Genomic DNA, 18905 nt, shown 5'->3' with positions numbered 1-18905 from the left:
GGAATTCAAATTAATCAAACTCCAGAAGTCACGTACGTTCATCAAAGCAAGTACATTAAAGACGTTCTGAAGAAGTTTGACATGACTGAATGCAACTCTGCAAAAACTCCCATGCACCCAACTTGCATTCTGGAAAAGGAAGAGGTAAGCAACAAGGTTTGTCAGAAGCTCTATCGAGGTATGATAGGCTCTCTTCTCTATCTGACTGCTACTCGTCCTGATATTCTCTTTAGTGTCTGTCTTTGTGCCAGATTCCAATCAGATCCTAGAGAATCTCATTTAACAGCAGTTAAGAGAATTCTTAAGTATCTGAAAGGAACTCCTAACCTGGGCCTGATGTATGAGAAAACATCAGAGTATAGACTCTCGGGTTATTGTGATGCAGATTATGCAGGAGATAGAATAGAACGAAAAAGCACTTCTAGAAATTGCCAGCTTCTGGGAAACAATCTGATATCCTGGGCTAGCAAAAGACAATCAACAATTGCTCTATCAACTGCAGAAGCAGAATATATCTCAGCGTCACTGTGCACAACTCAGATGCTCTAGATGAAGCATCAGTTAGAAGATCTGCAAATCTTTGAGAGTAACATTCCTATCTTTTGTGATAATACTGCTGCTATTTGTTTAAGTAAGAATCCCATTCTACATTCCAGAGCCAAACACATTGAAATAAAACATCATTTTATCAGAGACTATGTTCAGAAAGGGATAGTAACATTGAAGTTCATTGATACTGAACATCAATGGGCAGATATCTTTACTAAGCCTCTAGCTGAAGATAGATTTCTTTTTATCTTAGAACATCTGAATATTAAAATTTGTCCTGAATAAAGTATGGCTCTGAAAAAGTAAAGTGAGACTCTGATGTAAACAAATGTATTTCTGCCTTTGACTCTGATACTTCTACCAAGTTAAGAAGATATCTGAGTTAGAAATCTTCAGAAACCTATCCTTTGGTATTCCTGAAGATCAGATACATCAACACGTGGAGCTCTAAGCGTCTAACCCTAGAACTTCTAGACAGCTGTCAAAAGAAATCAAAGGTCAGAACGTTTGAAATCTCCTAGAGCAGTGTGCGTACTGTTGGGATTAGACATTCATTTATTAGCTGTAATCATTTTTCCCCCCAAATGTGCTATTTTGATTTTTGTGCTAACGCTGGAATGTGTGTCGTTTTGCATGTGTTTTACTTAGAGTATATAAACACTTTTCTCACATTTCACACTTATCACTCTCACTCACTCTAAAACCCTAAACCCTTCTCTCAAGCATTCTCTGCAAGTTCTTCAATCTTCATCTTCTTCTTCACCATGGACGCCCAACAACAAGAAGTCTTTAACTTCTCTCAACAAATGGAATCTAGTTCTACTGCTCAAACCTCAAACACTCAAACTCCAACGGTTACAGGCGTCACCATAACCCCTGTTTACAAAGAACCTCACGTTCTTGACCGTGAACGCCATGTCAACCTTTCAACCCCTTTTGAAGGTTTGGATGTGTTGTGCGAATCGCTTGTTGATTTCGACAACCTAAGAATAAATGGCGTTGATCTAACTGGAGAACTTCGTCAACAAGGGTGGGAAAACTATTTCCAAAGACTTTATGGTCCTATTTACCCACTTCTCGTCAAGGAGTTCTGGAGATTTGCAGATGCAGATGACAACTTCATCGTCTCATATGTTCTGGGGGTGAAGATTGTTATTACTGAAGGGTCTATTGCCTCCTTGTTGAACATGGAGCGAAGTGGAGGAAAAAGGATTTACAACATCCCTCCTAGGTCAAAGCGCATCACTGAAGTCATCAACCCAACAATCTTCAAGCCCAATGTTGAAGGAAATCCTTCAAAGAACAAAGAGTTGCATCAGAACCTCAGAGTGTGGCTGAAGATTATTCTGGGAACCATTCACCACCGTCCAGCCTCTAACTCTTCTGACTACATCAATGCAGACCAGAAATGCATTCTGTACTGCATTCAGAAGGGTGTGAAGATCTCCCTCCCTGTTCTCCTTTTCAGATATCTGAGAGATTCGGTCAGAGAAACCAGAAACAACATGAAGCCCAGATCCTACATTCCTCTGGGAAGATTGCTATCTGATGTCTTCATTGAGCATGGACTGGTAGACCATCTGGAAAAGACCAAGCTGATGGATGATCTGGCAATAGATGTGGGGAAGCCTCTGAATGCCAAAAACCTCAAGAGTATGGGGATAATCAAGAAAATTCAAGTCAGGCCAACTCTGGATACATCCTGGGATAGTTTGAAAGATCAGAGGAAGATGCCTCATGGCCTTGCCAGATTCTTCAAAAATGAACCCAGAGACGCTGTAGCTATCTATCTTCATCGTCTGCTGGAAGAAGGTGTTGACGTCTCTGATTTCAGCCTCGACGATTGTCTGGACTCTGAAGAAGACTTCGTCAGATACAAGAGAGGTCTTTCTGAGAAGAAGATAGCACCTCCGGCAAAGAAGGCAAGACTTGGAGAAGCCTCTGGAAGCAAAACTTCAGATCCTCTGAAGACTTCATCAGAAACTGGTATGTCTGTTCCTCCTGTTACCTCTAATCCTCTGATGGCTTCTTCTAACCCTCTCTCTTTACAACCTATTTTTACCACCTCTGATATTTCACCCTCAATCACCAGAACCTCCCAACCTACACCAGTCCTAAATATAGCCCGTACTTTCATACCTCCCTCTAAACCTGCACAAACCCACCAAAGCACTTCATCTTCATCCTCCTCAGAACCAGAATCACCCCCATATGCTTCCCTCTCTTCTGACCCTGCATATTCTGACCCTGATTCCCCAACCATAGCCACACTTTATGCTCATAAACTTGCTTCACAACAACAAATACAAACACAATCTGAAGCAACCTCACCTCCACCACAACAAACAACTACCATACCTTCTGAAAACCAACCCTCTGACCATCCCACTTCTCATATCAACCCACCAAACATCTCCGCTGAACCAGAACCAGAATCCGAACCTTTAGATTTAAACCCTCTTTACGCTTCACCCCAAACATCTGAACCTCAACCAGAAGCAGAATCTGAACCCCAACCTGAATTAGAATCTGAACCTCTCACTTTAAATCTCAGCCCTCCAAACTCTCCACCTCACACCTCTGAACCAGAACCTGAACCTGAACTTTCTAAGCCTACCCTTAAGGAAGCCATCTTGATGATTGCAGAGGCTTCAGTTCAAAAGGTCGATTCTCTGGTCACTAACTCTGAAATCAGTGATGATCCTAAATCTGTAAGGACTCACTGGAACAGAGTCATTGGCTGGATGACATCTGAGGCCTTTAGACTGAAGGGCATCTCTGAACAAGTCAGAAATGGCTACATCAAAGATGCTGAGGCAAGACTCCAGGAGAGACTTGCCAGAGAGGCTGAAGCCAGAAGGCTGGAGGAAGAGAGAATTGCAAGAGAAGCAGAAGAAGCAAGAAGGCTAGAAGAAGAAAGACTTGCTAAGGAAGCTGAAATCCTAAGGGAAAAGGAAGCTGAAGCTAAGGCTCTGGCGGATGCAGAAGCACAAGCTGCTGCAGAAGCTGAAGCTCAGCAGGCTCTGACTCTGGGGGAGTCCTCTTCTGTGATCCCTATGGTTCTTCAGACTCTGAAAGAACTCAAGCAAGATCAGAATGAATTCCGGGCCAGAATGGACAAGCAAGATACTGTCAACGACAACATCCAGAACATGCTTGCAATGCTGCTTCAGAGAATGCCTCCGCCTCCGAACCCTTAGGCACTTAGGATTTATTTTTTTGCTTGCCTGTTGTCTTTGTTTTTGCTCTCTCTCTGAATCTGATGTTTTCTTGTTGCCTTTGTGCTTTTATATGAATTTCAGTTCTTCTCTTTACTTATTTTTTTTACTATGTCTTTTTGATTCTGACAAAAAGGGGGAGAAATTATTAATAGCTCTGATGAAAACATTGTCTAATACCTTAAGCATTCTGCAACATATTTTTCTTAAAAATAAAATTATCTAACTTGGACTTAAGAAATTGCAGAAAGTTTCAGAAACCTCTGTACTTAAGAAACTCTGGTAAGAACTTCTGAACTCCCTAAGCACTAACTCAGGGGGAGCTTCTGTCTATCTGATCTAATATTATTCATGTTTCATCTGCTAATTAAGGTTGTTTTGTCATCATCAAAAAGGGGGAGATTGTAAGAACAAAAATTGTTCTACAACAGATTCCTTGATTTTGATGATAACAAAGGATGAAACCAAAAATGGCACCCTAACGAAAAGTTTCTAAGTGTGCAGGGTTCTAAAGAAAGAAGGAAGAAATCTGATGATGTCATCAGATACAAAACCAGATCAGATACAAATTCTCAAAAGATCAGAAGCATCTGATGAGGAAACACGCTCAAGAAGTTCTAACTCTAAGCAAAACAGCAAAGTATCAGAAGCATCTGAACAAGAAGTGAACTTTAGATGTTCTGACTCTGAACAACGCTATCTAAAGAAACTATCTGAACTCACAAGAGATCAACATCAGATACAAAACTCCAAGTTTCTCCAGAAACACAAATACTCTGAGCATGGAATTGCTAATCATGAAAGAGTAACGTTTAAGTCAAGAAAAGATTTGCAAATGGATTTCCTAATTGAGAAAGAGACGTTAATCTCCAATTTCAATAAAGAAAATACTACTTGTGGTAAGTAGTCATTTCAAGAAGAAAAAGTCATCCTGCAGAAGCTATTTATGTGATGGCGTAACTTCATCTCAATATCCATCAGTTTCAACTACTACTTCATTGATCTATATAAAGGATTGCAAATCAACATTTCAAACTACTACACATACAAGGAAAAAATTATACTGAAACATCAACACAAGAAAACATTCTTTCTCTCTAAGATCTTCACGAAGCTTTTGCTTATAACGTGAAAAACTCTTGTTCTTAATTTTGTAATACTTGCTTTCCTAGAAGCACTCTAGTTTACATAAATCTTTCTTCTATTGTTTGTTGATTTCCTCAAGTGACTCTGTGTAGTCTGTATACTTGAGAGGGCTAAGAGATTTTTATCTTAGACGTTGTTTGTAATCTTTCAAGATTAGTGGATTAAGTCCTTGTTGAAGGCGAAATCACCTTGGCCGGGTGGACTGGAGTAGCTTTGTGTTATAAGCGAACCAGTATAAAATCATTGTGTGGTTTTCTTTTTGAAAAGCGCTTATTTTTCAAAACAATTCAAACCCCCCCTTTCTTGTTTTTCTCACCTTCAAATTCGAATTAAATCAATGGACGTTTACGCAAACAAAACAGAGGAGGTAAAACAACAGCGTCTTTTTGGAAATAAAATTGTATTGATTTTGAAAGAGGGCCTATAAACAGGCAATTCGTGTACAAGGAGACAGAAATCCTAGTAAGAGGAAATCGTCAAGAGAACAAAGAGAAAGCTATGCCGAAAAGTCCTATTGATTTTAATTCCACTACTGTCATTATGTCTTCAAGCCTCTCATCTCCTGCTGTCGGATAAAAGTGATTGGCTTGTTCAGTCCCTTTGACTTGGGTGAAGCTGACCGAGAACGGGACATAGTCATACGCTTTAATCCCTAATTTTGCCTGGACCCCCTTTTCAGGTTTTCAGTCCACCAGGATACCCTTTTTTTGCCCAAGCCGCCTTTTCAGGTTTTCGACTTGCCGGGTGTACGTTTTTATATTTTTATCCCTAATTTTTGCCCGAACCCTTTTGGTTCGCCGGGATGCCCTTACTTTTGCCTAGGTACGTCGACCTAGCGGGTCTCTTTTATGCGTAGTATCTTTTAACTATGTCTGCGTTTACGGGATGTGGGAAGTCTTCACCGTCCATTGTAGCAAGTATCATGGCTCCACCCGAGAATACCTTCTTAACTACAAATGGCCCTTCGTATGTGGGAGTCCATTTGCCTCTGGGATCACCTTGTGGTAGAATGATACGCTTGATTACCAAGTCGCCAATTTGATACACCTGTCTCTTGACTTTTCTATTAAATGCATGGGTCATGCGCTTCTGATATATCTGCCCATGACAAACAGCCGCAAGTCTCTTCTCATCAATCAAATTTATCTGATCGAGTCGAGTCTGAATCCACTCATCTTCCTCTAAGCCCGCCTCTTTCATGATTCTTAGAGAGGGAATCTGAACTTCCACTGGTAAGACAACTTCCATTCCGTAGACTAAAGAGAAAGGAGTTGCCCTTGTCGAAGTTCGCACTGAGGTGCGATAACCATGGAGAGCAAACAGTAACATCTCATGCCAGTCTTTGTATGTTACTGTCATCTTTTGTATGATCTTCTTAATATTCTTATTAGCAGCCTCCACGATGCCATTCATTTTTGGCCGGTACGGAGAAGAGTTATGGTGTTTTATTTTGAACTGCGTGCAGAGTTCAGTAATCATCTTGTTGTTCAAATTAGTACCATTGTCAGTGATAATTCTTTCAGGGATGCCATACCGACAAATGAGAGTATTCTTGATGAACCGTGCCACCACATTCTTGGTGACAGAAGCAAATGAGGCTGCCTCTACCCACTTTGTAAAGTAATCAATAGCAACAAGAATGAAACGATGTCCGTTAGAAGCAGTAGGTTTAATCTCTCCAATCATATCAATGCCCCACATTGCAAAGGGCCAAGGGGCTGTCAACACGTTTAATGGAGCAGGAGGCACATGTACTTTATCCGCATAGATCTGGCACTTGTGACAGGTTCTGGAGTGACGGTGGCAATCAGCTTCCATGGTAGACCAATAATACCCTGATCTCAGAATCTTCTTGGCCATCGTATGTCCACTAGAATGAGTCCCAAAAATACCGTCATGTATGTCTTCCATAATCTTTCCTGCTTCCTTTTTATCCACACAGCGAAGCAAAGTCGAATCATGATTACGTTTGTATAATACTCCATTACTCAAAAAGAACTTAGCGGAGAACTTCCTCAAAAATTTTCTGTCATTGATGGATGCCCCTTCAAGGTATTCCTGAGCTTCTAAATATCTTTTTATTTCGTGGAACCAAGGTTTCTCTCCTTCATCAGCGTTAAGTTCATAACAATATGCTGGTTCATCTAATCGTTCAATGGTGATCCTAGGAGCTTCACTGTCCCCTCTGACTCTGAACATAGATGACATGGTAGCCAATGCGTCTGCCAATTGGTTCTCTTCTCGTGGAATATGTTCGAATGTAATCTATTCAAAGTATGGGATTAATGTCAACACCCGCTCTCGATAAGGGATGAGATTCGGATGTTTAGTGTCCCATTCTCCTTTGATTTGACTGATTACTAATGCTGAGTCTCCGTACACACTCAAAAACTTGATTCTTAAGTCTATAGCAGCCTTGAGTCCCAAAATACACGCTTCATACTCAGCCATATTATTGGTACACTCAAAACATAGTCTAGCAGTGAAAGGCGTATGGCAACCCTTGGGGGAGATGATTACAACACCAACACCATTGCCCAATGCATTAGAAGATCCATAAAAAACCATAGTCCATCGGGATCCCAGTTCGGGTCCTTCATCCGGTCCAGGTTCTTCATAATCAGTGACAAGCATGACATCCTCATCTGGGAACTCAAAATTCATAGATTGGTAATCATCCACCGCTTGATGAGCCACATGATCAGCTAGCACGCTTCCTTTGATTGCTTTCTGAGTAGTGTATTGGATATCATACTCTGTTAAAATCATCTGCCATCTTGCTATTCTTCCGGAGAGAGCAGGTTTCTCAAATATATATTTGATAGGATCCATCTTAGAAATCAATAAAGTGGTATGATTCAACATATACTGTCTTAGTCGGCGAGCAGCCCAAGCCAAAGTACAACAAGTTTTCTCAAGCAGTGAGTATCTTGTTTCACAATCGGTAAACTTTTTGCTAAGGTAGTATATGGCGTGCTCTTTTCGACCAGACTCGTCATGTTGCCCCAACACACACCCCATTGAATTTTCTAACACGGTCAAATACATGATTAGAGGTCTTCCTTCAACTGGCGGCATCAAAATTGGAGGTTCTTGGAGATACTTCTTGATTTTGTCAAAAGCTTCTTGACATTCATCATTCCATATCATCTCTTGATTCTTTCTCAGTAATTTGAAGATGGGTTTGCAAGTAGCGGTCAAATGAGAGATAAACCGGGCAATGTAATTCAAACGTCCCAAGAAACCTCTGACTTCTTTATCTGTACAGGGAACTAGCATTTCTTGAATAGCTCTCACCTTAGCCGGGTCAACCTCAATTCCTTTACCACTGACAATAAAGCCCAAGAGTTTCCCGGATCTTACTCCGAAGGTGCACTTGTTCGGGTTCAATCTCAACTTGTACCTCTTCAACCTCTCAAACAGTTTGTGTAAATGATTGAGATGTTCTTCTTCAGTATGAGATCTGGCTATCATGTCATCCACATATACCTCTATTTCGTGATGGATCATATCATGGAACAAAACCACCATAGCACGCTGGTACGTTGCCCCTGCATTCTTTAAACCGAATGGCATTACTTTGTAACAGAAAGTGCCTCATTGCGTCACAAACGTAGTTTTCTCCATGTCTTCAGGTGCCATCTTAATCTGGTTATAACCTGAGAATCCATCCATGAATGAGAATACCTTGTGTTGAGCGGTGTTATCTACCAGAACATCAATGTGCGGAAGTGGAAAGTCGTCTTTGGGACTCGCTTTATTCAAATCTCTGTAATCTACACACATTCGCACCTTACCATCCTTTTTTGGCACTGGTACCACATTAGCAACCCATTGAGGATAAGAAGTAACAGCCAGAAAACCTGCATCAAATTGTTTCATAACCTCGACTTTGATTTTCTCAGACATTTCAGGACGCATGCGACGAACCTTCTGCTTAACAGGATGACAATCTTCCTTCGTTGGCAGCCGATGCACTACTATATCAGTATCCAGTCCCGGCATGTCTTCATAAGACCAAGCAAAAATCTCTACATAGTCATGTAACATCTGAATCAATCTTCCCTTGACACTGTTTTCCAAGCCTGCTCCTATTTTGACTTCTTTCTTGTCCACTTCGGTACCCAGATTTACAGTTTCAATTGATTCCTCATGCGGCTGTATAGTCTTTTCTTCTTGCAGTAACAGTCTGGCAAGTTCTCCAGGTACTTCACAACCTTCCTCACTTCCATCCTCGGCTTGGTAGATCGGATTTTCAAAGTCATAATGAACAGTAGCAGAATTATTATCAACAGGATCCAGAGTGGATATGGATCTGCAATTTGTTACGTGAGTGTGTGTAAGAAAACATAGCTTGTTTGGAAGGTGACGGGAAAGATAAAGAGCGCAATATTTGAATGCAAAAAGTCCATTGATTTATTGAACGTAAATATGCTTATGAAATGACAAACCCTTAACAAATTAGCTATTGTGCCCCGGGCATAGACACAATGCTTTAAGAAGTTCAATTGTAAAAATTAAAAATTGCAACATTAAAATAGACAATAACAATTACTCCTGACTAAAAGAAATCGGGATAGTGTCTTCAGCCTTCCAATTATTGAGTCCGTCACCAATTGTTGGGAAAATCCAGCTATCCAGGTCGCAATCGCTGTCGGCATCTTCTATAGCATTAATCTGATCCTTGACTACCTTTTCAGAGCTAAATCCCAGGCCAAATCTATCAGACTTGTACGGTACATCGATTAGTTGACCCCAGCCAGTACGACCAACCTCTTCAACCACGACTTGAGCGTCCTTCAGAGAAATCATAGCAGGAGGAGCACGAATAACCTCGGGCACACAGGAAGTTGGCTTAAGGACAGGACTAGGCGAAGGAACTACTTCAAATGACTGAGAAGGAGTCTCGAAGAATTCACCATCCACCTCGACGTATCTAAAGGTATGCACACTACTGACAATATACTCTTCTTCCCCACACACAGTGACGATCTTACCTTCTATTGGATACCTCAACTTTTGATGGAGAGACGAAGCTACAGCACTTGCCCCATGAATCCAAGGGCATCCCAGCAAGCAGGAATAGGCAGGACGAATGTTCATTACATGAAAGATAGTGTTGAAAACTTGAGGTCCTATCTTGATAGGGAGAACCACCTCGCCATGGACAACGCTCTTCGCACCATCGTAAGCACGTACCACAACGTCACTAGGTTTCAGTTCACCGCTCTTACAATCAAGTTTATCGAGCACAACTTTAGATAGCACATTCAAAGAAGAGCCATTATCGATCAACACATGAGCCAAGGTGATCCCCTTACACTCAATAGAGATATGCAGAGCTTTATTGTGATTCTTTCCTGCTGGTGTCAGGTCAGCATCGGAAAAGCCTAGGCCATTGTCAACAGTCAAGTGAGCAACATAATTTTCGAACTGATCGACAGATGTCTCCTAAGGTACATGAGCGGTCTTCAAGAATTTTATCAATGCATTGGCATGAGATTCAGAAGATAACAACAAGGATAACATCGAGATCTTAGACGGGGTATGCCCCAACTGTTCTACCACATCAAAATCACTCTTGCGGATGATTTTCAGTACTTCTTCCATTTCTTGTTTGGCAATATCTTCAGTAGTAACTTCGACCGGTGTCTCTGACTGAGAAGGGTTGACTGGTTCCTTTCCTCGAGGTTCAGGGACGGGAGGTGAGATTTCTGGAGAAAAGATCCTTCCACTTCGAGTAATTCTACTAGTCCCAACAATGTCAACGTCATTAGGATTAGCAGGATTATCATCTTGCTTCACGCCATGGATGTAAATATCACCTCCACAATTCCACGGAATGGCTTTGCTTGAGGAATACGGTACTGGGCCAGGTGCGGTAATGATTAGGGGAGTTACCTTGGGCTCGGCAGTGATCTTCACAGGCACTCTAGTAGCGGTAATCTTCACTGGAACTTTTGACCTAGCGATCACAGATATTTCTTCAATAGGACTTTCCACCTTAGGAATCTTTTCAAAGATAATTGTACGATCGTCCATCAGCCGTTGAATACCATTTCTCAACTTCAAACAATCATTGGGTCGGAGTATACAGAGATCGCAATTTTCAGCACAACCTGGAAATAAACCAGTTTGCAATAAATTCTTCTTGATGGTCAGGAGAGGAGATGCTAAGTCAGCTACATTAGAAAGGTGAGAATTGTCATCCACAGCATTAACAGTCTTGTCATGGTTAGGCATAGGTGCAGTGATGACATTAGGAGTCTCTGGAGGATCAAATTCAATTTCTCCAGCCTCGATCATATCCTGAATCTTATTCTTCAATAACCAACAATCGTTTGTATCATGCCCGGGGCTATCGGAGTGATATGCACACCTGGCATTGGGATTATAACGAGGAGAAATAGTGTTGGGATTCGTAGGAGGATCTCTGAGGGTAATCAACTTCGCTTTCAGCATACCCTGCAGTGCCTGTGCTAACGTCATATTGATCTTGGTAAACTGCCTTCTTGGCCTGTCTTGTCTGTGCTGGAAGTTTTGAGATGGCGGTGCTGCAATCGTAACTGCTCCAATGGTATGGTCACAATTCACTACGCCAAAAATGACTTTTAACAGCGCATCTTAGACAGCGCTTTTAAAAGAAAGCGCTGTCTAAGGTTAAAATTAAAATAAAACACGGAAAATGTTCCAAAAAAATAATGAAAGCGTTGTCTAAGGGGGGGTCTTAGACAGCGCTTTCTAAAAGCGCTGTCTAAGACCCCCCTTAGACAGCGCTTTTAGAAAGCGCTTTTAAATATAGACCTTAGTCAGCGCTTTTGATAAAGCGCTGTCTAAAGTCTTTAAATTAAAAAAAAAATTAAAACCAAAAGCGCTGTCTAAGGGGGGGTTTAGAAATCGCTTTTGGAAAGCGCTGTCTAAGGCATACCTTAGAAAGCGCTTTCCACAAAAGCGCTGTCTAAGGTCTAATTAAAATAAAATTTCAGACTCCATTTCAGTTTTCGTTCTCTGTTCTTTTGTTTTCCCTCCTGCGAACGTTGAAACCCTATCAGCGAAAACCATAACAGCGAACACGAATACACTTCCATTTTTCGGTTTCAATCATTGAACGTGTTTGAAGAATCGTACGTGTCTCGACATTTGGGTGTTGACTTCGTTTTTCGTTTCTACTGTTCTTCATTTCTTGCGGTATGTTCTTCAATATTTCTTCATTTCTTCGTTTCTACTGTATAATCTTGTTGAGAATGTTGAGAATGGATTAATCTAATTCATCATGTTATCGATATTCTAATATGATTTTTGAAATCGCAAAGTTTTAATTGAATTCGTCCCTTGGTTGGTATTTGCAGTGACTGGAATTAAATTAAGTTGATAATATCTGGGATGAATTTGAAAGTGATTGAATGATTTTAAGGATTTATTTCATAGCAGATCCCCCACAGAGAGAGGGAGGGACTTGATTAACATTTTGCAGTTTTAGGGATCATTTTGAAATATTGATAATATGGGTGAATGGGGATGAGATTGATAGAAAGCTACAATTTCAAGAACCAAATTGGATATTTACATGGTGTTTTTTTATTAATTTATTAATTGATTTCAATTTACTTTTCTTGCTACAAAAATTATAGGTTCTCAGAGATGGTCGCTGGTCTGAAGAAGATGCTGCAATTTTAGTCCCAGGTGACATAATCAGCATTAAATTATGAGATATCATTCCTGCGGATGCTCGTCTTCTTGAGGGTGATGCTTTGAGTGTTGATCAGTCTGCTTTAACTGGAGAATCTCTTCCGGCAACAAAGAATCCCTCAGATGAAGTCTTTTCTGGATCAACTGTTAAGAAAGGTGAGATTGAAGCAGTTGTTATTGCTACCGGAGTGCACACATTTTTCGGTAAAGCTGCTCACCTTGTTGACAACACCAATCAAGTTGGTCACTTTCAGTCCTCACAGCAATTGGTAATTTCTGCATTTGCTCAATTGCTGTTGGAATACTGATTGAGCTCGTTGTCATGTATCCGATTCAACACCGCAAGTATAGAGATGGAGTTGACAATCTTTTGGTTCTTTTGATCGGTGGAATTCCAATTGCTATGCCAACTGTTTTGTCTGTTACTATGGCTATTGGTTCTCACAGGCTTTCTCAGCAAGGTGCAATTACAAAGAGAATGACAGCTATTGAGGAAATGGCAGGAATGGATGTTCTCTGCAGTGACAAAACCGGGACTCTGACCTTAAATAAGTTGTCTGTTGATAAAAATTTGATTGAGGTTTTTGCTAAGAATGTAGAGAAGGATTATGTTATCCTTCTTGCAGCAAGGGCTTCTAGGACTGAGAATCAGGATGCAATAGATGCTGCAATTGTTGGTATGCTTGCTGATCCAAAGGAGGTAAATAAATATGCTTAAATGCTCTATCATTTTTATAGTTTTTTTATCAGTAGGAATCGAACTGCACATCAACTACCTGCGCTAGACCCCAGTAGTCTATATTTCTGATAGTGACTTGTAGGATGAAGATAAAAGAAAATCTAACTTCTAGTTTTAAATTGCACAGGCACGAGCTGGTGTTAGGGAGATTCATTTTTTCCCATTCAACCCTGTAGACAAGAGAACTGCTTTAACCTACATTGACTCTGATGGAAATTGGCATCGATCAAGCAAAGGTGCTCCTGAGCAGGTAAAATATTTGTTTTGATGGAAGTGGTGCCACCATATGATTATGATCATGAAGATACTGATCGATATTTTTTCCTGGATTAGATATTGAACCTCTGCAACTGCAAAGAGGATGTCAGGAAGAAAGCTCATTCCGTAATTGACAAGTTCGCCGAGCGTGGACTCCGTTCTTTGGGTGTTGCTAGACAGGTCTAGAAATTTGATATTACTGTTAGCATTTATCGTTTATTCGACTTATTTGAATATCCTAATTTTATTTCTACCATTGAATTATCTGTTTATAACAGGAAGTACCTGAGAAAAATAAAGATAGCCCTGGTGCACCATGGCAATTTGTTGGTCTGTTACCACTATTTGATCCTCCTAGGCATGATAGTGCTGAAACCATCATAAGAGCTCTGAACCTTGGTGTGAATGTTAAGATGATTACCGGTAAGATTTGACGTTCTTACTTTCTTGTAGTTCACATTTCATATCATAAATGAAATCATGTAGCTTAACCATTGTTTGGATTTCACATTCTCTAGGTGATCAGCTTGCCATTGCCAAGGAAACTGGCCGAAGGCTTGGGATGGGAACAAACATGTATCCATCTTCGTCATTACTCGGTCAAAGCAAGGATGCTGCTGTTGCAGCTCTTCCAGTTGACGAGTTGATTGAGAAGGCTGATGGATTTGCTGGAGTATTTCCTGGTAGGTCCTTCATTATGATGATGATAATGATAACATCATCAATTACATTGTTTTCAATTATTTCAAACATCATGGAACTTCTGCATCTGTTAACTATACAATTACATTTTGAAAACATGTTAATTGTTTTTATCTCCTCTTGTGACATGGTAGAACACAAATATGAAATCGTAAAGAGGCTGCAAGAGAGGAAACATATATGTGGAATGACAGGTGATGGTGTCAACGATGCTCCTGCGCTAAAGAGAGCAGATATTGGAATTGCTGTTGCTGACGCTACAGATGCTGCTAGAGGTGCTTCTGATATTGTCCTTACTGAACCCGGTCTAAGTGTTATTATTAGTGCAGTGCTCACCAGCAGGGCAATTTTCCAAAGGATGAAGAATTATACTGTTAGTTTTCTTCCTTGCTTGATTTAATTGCTTAATTTCATTTAAAAATCTTTAGCATTCTAAACACAGAATATTGATTGTTGCAGATCTATGCTGTGTCAATCACCATTCGTATTGTGGTAAGTGCAAAAATAGTTTAATTCCTAAGAAAATGTCAACTTCTTTTCTATACTTATATTCATGGTTCATACAATTCATGTGATCTATTCTTCATTTTACCAGTTTGGTTTCATGTTCATTGCGTTGATCTGGAAGTTTGATTTTGCACCCTTCATGGTGTTGATTATCGCCATACTGAATGATGGTGAGATAGTTTCTTATTGATCTTCATAGTTTACTTCAATCATCTGTGAAAAATATTAATTTAAGTTCCTTCACCCTTATGCCACTAGGTACCATTATGACAATATCCAAGGATAGAGTGAAACCATCTCCACTACCAGACAGTTGGAAATTGAAAGAGATATTTGCTACCGGTGTTGTGCTAGGTAGCTACATGGCATTAATGACAGTAGTATTTTTCTGGCTCATGAAGGATACCGACTTCTTCTCGGTAAAAAATTATATTTCGTGGTTCCTTCAATACTATCACCCAGTGGCAACAATTTTAAGGACCATAAACCCATTTTCCATTATTGCAGGACAAGTTTGGTGTGAGGTCTCTCAGAAAAAGCCCTGATGAAATGATGGCAGCCCTCTACCTACAAGTCAGTATTATAAGCCAGGCCTTAATTTTTGTCACCAGGTCCCATAGCTGGTCCTTTTTGGAAAGACCTGGTCTTCTCCTATTGGGTGCTTTTATGATTGCTCAGCTGGTAATCTTCAACCTCTTATTTTCCCATTATCAACTTTGTATATAAATTTGCTTCTATCTCTTATGATTTTATTATAAAGGCAGTGTCATTGATCTGTTAAGATCACACATTTTCCTCATTTCCTCTCCACAACCACCACTTAGGAAAATGTACACTGCATCTCTTAATAGTAGTTAAAATAAGATTTTGAATCACTAGTGTGGAAATGGAATGAAGTCAATCATCAATAAATAATCTAGGGGAGGGCTTAGACAGCGCTTTTTGAAAAGCGCTGTCTAAGGTATACCTAAAAAAATTAAAATAGGAGGGTCTTAGAAAGCGCTTTTGGCCAAAGCGCTGTCTAAGGGGGTGGGGCTTAGACAGCGCTTTTCAAAAGCGCTGTCTAAGGTATACCTAAAAAATTTAAAATAAGAGGGTCTTATAAAGCGCTTTTGGCCAAAGCGCTGTCTAAGGGGGGGGGGGGGGGGCTTAGACAGCGCTTTTATGATTTAAAAAAGCGCTGTCTAAACCTTTAGCAGCGGAGGTTTAGACAGCGCTTTAAAGCGCTGTCTAAGGCTAAAAAAAGCGCCGTCTAAGGTCTTGTTTGTTGTAGTGATTCTTCTTGCTACGACCCCTTTGACCGTACACAGCATTTGATTCGTTCCTCCCCTGATAGGACCTTTTGGTGCTTGCAGAGGTAGCCGCCTGTATCTTTCCACTTCGAATACCACTTTCAACACGTTCACCTGTCAATATAAGTTCAGTGAAACCCGATGAAGAACTTCCCAGTAGATGGCTGTAGAATGGGCCCGTCAGTGTACTCATGAACATGTCCACTAATTCTCGATCAGTCATAGGGGGTTTGACCCTGCCAGCCAAATCTCTCCATTTTTGAGCATATTCTTTGAAGCTTTCTTTAGATCCCATCGTCATATTCTGCAACTATAGCCGAGTAGGCGCCAATTCATAATTATACTGGTAGTGCTTGTAGAAAGCTGTCGCCAAGTCAGTCCAGGTGCGGATGTTAGAGCTCTCGAGCTGGTAATACCACTCCAACTGTGTGCCAGACAGACTCTCTTGGAAGAAATGGATCCATAGCTTCCTATCAGTGGTATGCGGTTGAATCTTTCTCACATAAGCTCTCAGATGCATATGAGGACAAGACGCACCATCGTACTTAGTGAAAGTGGGGATCTTGAATTTGTGGGGAATGACCACGTCGAAAACCAGACCCAAGCTTTCAAAATCCAGACCGGGCGCCTTCTGGCCCTCCATAGCTAGCATACGTTCTTCCAGCAACTTGTATTTGCCATCTTTTGGAGAGTACTGTTCATTCTCGTAATCCTCATCATCGTCTTCAGGGTTGAAGGGATCAACATCCCCCTCTTCTGAATCTGTCCCCTCTTCTTGATCTTTCGGAATCCTAATCTTGACTCCTGCTGCCTGTCCTTTAAGCCTTCTTCCCGGGTTAATGTAACTCACAGGATTCTTGTCTTTCTTCTGCTCGAGCAAGAGAGCCTTCAGTTCCTCCTGCCCCTTGGATAAGCTCAAGATCATCTCCTGGAATTGAGCATTTTGAGCCTGGAGATCTTTGACAGTTTGTTCGAGGGCCATTTTTCTGTTTAGAAGGAAGACCGTGAGAACATTGATCTTTTAGAATACCTGTTATGCAATGTTATGTTATGCTATGCAATGTATGAAATGTTTTCAAGGACTTTTGGAATTTAACTTTGCGTTAACCACCAAAAAGAGAGGGACTTTTATTAATTTAATCAATGTTCATTACAACAAAATAATAAAATACAATGAGAGTTCAAATCTCCCAGGGACGGCTTCTTTTTGGGCGAAGATATGCATTGAGTCTTCGTTCCTCATTAAGCTGGCTGGTAAGTTCTAACACTTTCTTCCTTTCAGCACAGAACTGGGCTTCGAAAGTATCCCTTTCCTCTCTCAACTGGATCCAGGACCTCTTCAACTCTTCAACATCAGTAGGCATATCTGGATAAGAAATGATCTGAGGAGTCCCTCCTTCAACTTCTGGTTCAACAATCAATGGCCCGACTGCAAGATATGGCATGACAAGTTCACGAGCTCTTGCGCGTACCCATCTGAGATAAGGTTCCATAGGAATAGAGTTTTTCTGTCCTAAAGTACTTCTTTTCACCATGCCCCAAGCTCGTACAAACCTTTGACGGAGGCTTTGAGAATCGTTGTCATAGTCAAACACAGTGCCTTGGATAACTATTTCATGTGGGCCATCTCTTCGAGCACAACCAAACTGACGTAGGGCTAAGGCCGGGTTATAAGTAATACCTCCTCTTGTTCCTAAGAGTGGTACGTTAGGGAACTCCCCACAACGGTCAATGATGATAACTTTTTCTTTGAGATGAGGACACCAACAGATGTCTGAATGGGAGAGCGACATTATCCTTTGAGACCATTTTAGATTCTGCTCGTTCTTCAAGACTGATTGAGGAAGGTGCGAAATAAACCACCTAGACAATACAGGTACGCAGCACATGAGAGTCCCTTACCTCTTCATAGTACGGGTGTGAAGGGAATGCAAAATGTCTCCAAGCAAGGTAGGCACAGGGTTATGAGTGAGAAATATCTTAATAGCATTCATGTCTATGAATTGGTCTGGGTTAGGGAATAACACCAAACCATAGATTAGTAATGCTAGGACATCTTCGAAAGCATGGACATCCATAGCTTTTAAGAATTCTCGGGCCTTATTTATCAGAAATTTGGCAAGTAAACCCTTAACTCCACTTCTTGTTACCCAATTGGTTTCAATATCGGACTTTGTCATGTGTAAAGCTGCGGCAACCTCTTCAGACTTCGGAATCTTCTCTAAACCACTGAAAGGTGTTTGGTCAAGGATAGGTGTCTCAAGCAGCCTGGAGAATTCTTCTAATGTGGGCACCAACTGATAATCTGGGAAGGTGAAGCAATGATGTTTAGGATCGAAGAACTGAAATAGGACTCTCATCATATCTTCTTTGAAACCAGTGGTAACCAAATTGAGGAGAGAACCATGTTTCTTGATAAACTGAGCCTGATCAGGAAGTTCTGATACTAAATCCTTTAGTTGAGGAGAGATTGCTACAAAATTGATCCGAATGGTCTTCCTGGAAGCCATAGCCCTGTTACAGAGCAAAGTTAAATCCCTAAGTCCTTGAAACGGTTAGTACAATGCTATGATGTTATGATGTTATGATGTTATGATGTTATGTTGTTATGTAAACAACAAGCACGAGCAAGTCACACAATCATCATTCCTAAGTTTTAAGGCTTGCATGAGTTCCAAAGGTAAGTACCCTCCCCACTGAAGTTTGGTTGGTTCAACCTGTCCTAGAATAGTAACCGGGTTCTAGAAGGATCTAAAATCATTGACCTTCCTTTAAGTCCACTTCAGTGCAACACCAAGCGGTTGA

At 40.8% G+C, this 18905-nt stretch overlaps 1 pseudogene; it reads left to right on the top strand.

The window, feature by feature from the left end:
* LOC127121847 (plasma membrane ATPase 2-like) overlaps positions 1-15534 on the top strand; it is a 33341-nt pseudogene extending 17807 nt beyond the window's left edge.
* Positions 15535-18905: the final 3371 nt, after the last annotated feature.

The sequence above is a fragment of the Lathyrus oleraceus genome, chromosome 2 (genome assembly GCF_024323335.1).
Source record: "Lathyrus oleraceus cultivar Zhongwan6 chromosome 2, CAAS_Psat_ZW6_1.0, whole genome shotgun sequence".
Classification (NCBI taxonomy): Eukaryota; Viridiplantae; Streptophyta; class Magnoliopsida; order Fabales; family Fabaceae; genus Lathyrus; species Lathyrus oleraceus.
The sequence above is the reverse complement of the archived record's forward strand: the minus strand, read 5'-3'. Positions and strand labels throughout refer to the sequence as shown.